We start from the raw sequence: 5,265 nt of genomic DNA, 5'->3' as shown, positions 1-5,265 counted from the left end.
ACTAAGTCATCCATTTTGTTGCATATTTTATTTTAAATGCTTAGGGGTAGGGCAAACTGGTAAATTTAAATCTGGATACATTATCTGATCTCCCATCACCCCCAATGAATTATACTTGAAAGCTGATTTTGTCTGGTCCCAAATAGCTATTACTAATAGTTTTTGTTTCCAAGAAAATTAATAGAGTAAGATTGTTCAAAACTTTCCACACTGGAATGTTGACCAGACAAGTTTAACCTGCAACTTCAGATCTAAAGAAGCATTAATGCCTGTTTAAGCGTCAGTGGGAAAGCCGTCTTCTTGGCTCAGTTGAATGCAAGAAGGCACAAAGAAGTTGTTCTTCATCATTGTGTCTGAAGTAATTTCAGCATCTTGCATCTCATACCAATCACTAAATGACATCATGTAATAAATAGCTGGTCTCTGAAAATCATTAAAAGCAGATGGCTCATGGAAAGAATCTGCTCCCATATTATCAAAGATAAGCCAATCTCCCATATTCAGCTCAGGAAGAAGACAGCTTTCCACAATCTGATCAAGCTCATCAAAGGATGGATCCCAAAGGCTGCTTGTAAACAAAGGCTCATCTTCCTTGTATTTCTTGTGAACCTCTGGAATGGTATTTAAGTCCTCTGACAATTTACTTGCAAAAGAACCATAGACACCATCATTCACATAATACATAAAGGCTGGTTCATCGCTTCCATTTTTCCTACTCCAGAGGAAAATTTATCATTTTGAACAACTTTCTTTGCAATGATATTAACTGCAAGTGTAAATGCAGAAGACACATAGTAGCTTCCAGTTTCTGAAATTATCTTAATGCCAGATCCTTCAGGAAAGTAGATATCCAATAAAGGGCTGATAACATGATTAACCTCTTCCAACTGATATTCAGTTCTTGTGAAGCCTCCACCAATGTCTAAAATGTTCATCTTGAAACCAAATTCTCCAGCCATGTCAAACACACATCACGCATCAGATAGAGCGTGTACATATACTTGAGATATTTTGCAAGCACTAGAAATGTGAAATTTAACCCCAATTATTTGGACATCGAGTTCCTTAGCACATTCCAAGAGATGCCTACAATTCTTCAGTGTAGTGCCAAACTTCATGCTACTCTCTTCACCTCCACTATTATCTTCTGTTGCAATCTGTAGTAAAACCTTGGCATTTGGGTGATTACGTGAAATTTTCTTCAATTCAATTTCATTGTCACATGTCATGATATTCACTCCAATTTTTGCTGCATACTTTACCTGAGATACTTGCTTGCATGGACTTATATAAATAATGTTTTCTGGAGATACACCCAATTCTTGCACTAAAGCCATTTCATTTTTACTGGAGCAAGCAAATCCAGTTCCAAGAGCTGCCAAAATCTCAAGTACACCTGGAGTGGAGTTGCACTTTACTGTGTAAAATGGCTTTATCTGAGCCACTACATTCTGCCATCAACTGTGTTTCTTCACAAACTTTCCAAGATCTCCCACAAAAAATGCATTTTTTCCTGTCAGGGTATGTTCATAAACATAGTTATCAATAACATTTCCAAGGTTTGTTCCTTCATCCAACAGGCCAACGGACTAGTTTGCATTGTCAATAAATCCTTTCGTCTCAGCCTTATTCCACAAAGCCGAAAGTCGTAAACCAAGAAAAACAGGAGACGCGCCACGAAGCCTATGTCTGGGTCCTTAGAATGTGCAACAAAATGGACAAGTCAGGAGATGGAACCCCCCTATCATCAGCTAGGTTCCCAAGGTGGCTCAGCTTTGAAGTCGAACTGCTCTCTATACAGCACTTCTCCTAGGCCCTCTGGGTAGTTGTATACTTGGTCAGAAAGTTCGCCGTGAGATAAGGGCCCAAAGAGTCGGATGAAGCGTCTTCTCTTTTTCGGCAGAATTTTTAAAGACCGATGTGATTACCTTGAGCAGAAATACCCAAGGCGGCCTGGGCCATAGGCTGCAGGGACGACGTGGGGGGAAAAGCGCGGCACCGACACCAGCTGTGCAGCAGTGGCGGCGGCGGCCGAAGGAGAAAAATAGAACAGTGCGACTAAAAGAAGAAAGGCGAGGGCTGGCTGGGGAGAAGATTCGGCCTCGTCACAGTGCAGAGCAGCAGAGCGAGAAAAGAGGAGAAGAGGCAGAAAAGGCGACGACATGTAAAAAAGAGAAGGAAACCCAGATGCCCAACGAAGAGTCAGCGAGTGTATCCCGTAAATTTTTGTGTGTTGTATTTTAATTTTTATTAACCTCAAGATATTTACTAATTTTCATTGTGATTTCCTCTTTAACCCATTCATTGCTTAACTATATGTTGTATAATTTCCACATATTTGTGAATTTTCCATTTCTTCCTCTGCTGTTGCATTCTAACTTCATTCTATTGTGGACAGAAAAGATACATTGTATGCTTTCAATATTTCTGAACTTATTGAGACTTGTTTTGTGACCCAATATATGGTCTATCCTGAAGAATGATCCGTGTGCACTCAAGAAGAATGTCTATTCTGTTGCTGTTGGGGAAGTATGCTGAAAGATCTAATTGGTTTATAGTACCATTAAAGTCTTCTATATGCTTATTGATCTCTGTCTAAGTGTTCATGCATTATTGAAAGTGGTGTATTAAAGTCTCCTATTATTAACAGAAAACAATCTATTTCTCTTTTCAAATCCATTAGTATTTCCCTCACATATTTGGGGCTCTGCTGTTAGGTGCATATATGTTTCTTATCGTTATGTCTACTTGTTGGATTGACCTCTTTATCAGCATACAGTGTCTGTATTTGTCCCTTGTAACGGTTTTTGACTTACAGTCTTATCTGATATTAGTATAGCTACTTCACCTCTCTGTTTGTTACTACTTGCACGGAATATTTATTTCCATCATTTCACTTTCAACCTACTTACGTCTTTGAATTTAAGATGAGTCTCTTGTAAACATCAAAAGTTTGATCATGCTTTTTTTATCCATTCTCCCCATCTCTGCCTTTGGAGAGAAGAGTTTAATCCATTCACATTTACAGAAACTACAAATAGTCTAGAACTTCTTACTATTTATTGTTTTTAAATTGCATAACTTTTTTGACCTGCAATTCTTCCATTAATGTCTACTTTCATATTTATTTAATTTTTTTATTGTACCATATTGTGTCCATTCTGATCTAATTCTGGACATGTTTTTCATACATTTTCTTTATGGTTTCTATTGAGTTAAAATTTAAACCTACCTATATAACAATCATATTTGATTTGATACCAACTTGACTTCAGTAGCATGCACAGACACTGTTCTTATAGCTCTCCATCCACCCACTTTTTTGTACTTGTTACAAATTGTATCTTTGTATATTATATGTCTAAAACTATAGATTTATCATTAATTTTTAATGCATTTGCCTTTTAGCACCTGTAGCAAGTAAGACATGAGTTATCAAAAACAATACAGTATGTATAATTATCCACATGGTTACCTTACTGGAGTTCTTTATTTCTTTATACTGCTTTGAACCACTGTCTAGTGTCCCTTCCTTTCAGTCTGAAGAACTCCCTTTAGCATTGCTCATAGGGCAGAACTATTGGTAATGAACTCCCTCTTTTTTTTTTTTTTTAATCTGGGAATGTTAATCTCTCCCTGAATTTTGAAAAAAAAGTCTTGCCAGACATAAAACTTGTGGTTATCAATTGTTTTCCCTGAGGTCTTTAGGTGTTTCAAACCACTGCTTTCTTGCTTCCATGGTTTCTGATGAGAAATCTGCATTTGATCTAATTGGGACTCCTGTGGATGTAACAGATTGCTTCTGACTTGCAGCTTTCAGAATTCTCTCCTTATCCTTTTCATTTGATGGTTTAATTAGTATCTGTAGGGGAGTATTTATCTGCAAGTTTATCTTCTTTCACATTATCTGGCCTTCCTGGGTGTGCATATACATGTCTTTTGCTATGTTTGGGAAATTATGTGTCATTATTTCTTTGAATAATCCTTCTTCTCCTGTATCTCTTTCTCCTCAATCTTAGGTTCCCAAAATGCATATATTGGTATGCTTGATGGTGTCTCACTGGTCTCAGACTATTTTCGCTTTTGCCAATTCTTTTTTCTTTCTGTACCTTGGCCTAATTTCAATTGTCCTGTCTTTGAGTTCACTCAATCTTTATTCTGCCAGCTAAAGTTTGTTGCTGAAACACTTCTGAGAATTTTTCATTTCATTTATTGATGTCTTCAACTCCAGTAGTTCTGTTTGGTTTATTTTTATTTTTATCTTTATCTCTTTACCAACATTGTCATATTGTTCGGTCATTGCTTTCTTTTTTTAAATCATTTTTTATTGAGATTGTTCACATACCATACAATTATCCAAAGATCCAAAGTGTACAATCAACTGCCCACAATACTATCATACAGTTGTGCAGCCATCACCAAGGTTAATTTTTTTCAATCTTTAGAACACTTTCATTACTCCAGGAAAGAATTAAAGGCAAAAAAGGAAACTCAAATCCTCCCATACCCCTAACCACCCCCCTCCATTATTGATTCATAGTTTTGGTATAGTACATTTGTTACTGTTGATGAAAGAATGTTAAAATACTGTTAACTGTAGTATATAGCTTGCAATAGGTATATATATTTATATATATTCTTCTATGTCCCTCTATTATTAACTTCTAGTTATAGTATCATACATTTGTTCTAGTACCTGAGAGAGATTTCTAATATTTGTATAGTTAATCATGGACATTGTCCACCACAATATTCACGGTTATATACATTCCCATCTTTTAACTTCCAACTTTCCTTCTGGTGACATATATTACTCTGAGCTTACCCTTTCCACCATTTTCACACACCATTCAGCACTGTTACTTACACTAACCATGTGCTACCATCACTTCTGTGCATTTCCAAACATTTAAGTCCACCCTAATTGAACATTCTGCTCATAATAAGTACCACTCCCCATTCTTTAGCCTCATTCTATATCCTGATAGCTTATATTTCATGTCTATGAGTTTAAATACTATAGTTAGTTTATATTAGTGAGACCCTGCAATATTTGTCCTTGTGTATCTGTCTTATTTCACTCAATATAGTGCCCTTGAGGTTTCCTCATCAATCCATTTTTAAGATGGTTTTGTTCACACACCATACATTCCATCCTAAGTAAACAATTGTTGGTTCCTTCTATAATCATGTATTTATGTATTCAGCACCATCACCACTATCTATATAAGGACATCTCCATTTCTTCCACAAAGAAGGTGGAAG

The 5,265-nt window shown here is 36.5% G+C and overlaps 1 pseudogene; it reads right to left on the bottom strand.

Moving 5' to 3' along the window:
• Positions 1-273: 273 nt before the first annotated feature.
• On the bottom strand, positions 274-2,164 carry LOC119511919 (annotated as a pseudogene).
• Positions 2,165-5,265: the final 3,101 nt, after the last annotated feature.

The sequence above is a fragment of the Choloepus didactylus genome, chromosome 2 (assembly GCF_015220235.1).
Source record: "Choloepus didactylus isolate mChoDid1 chromosome 2, mChoDid1.pri, whole genome shotgun sequence".
Lineage (NCBI taxonomy): Eukaryota > Metazoa > Chordata > Mammalia > Pilosa > Megalonychidae > Choloepus > Choloepus didactylus.
Note: the sequence above shows the minus strand (reverse complement) of the source record. Positions and strands in the feature narration are given on the sequence as shown.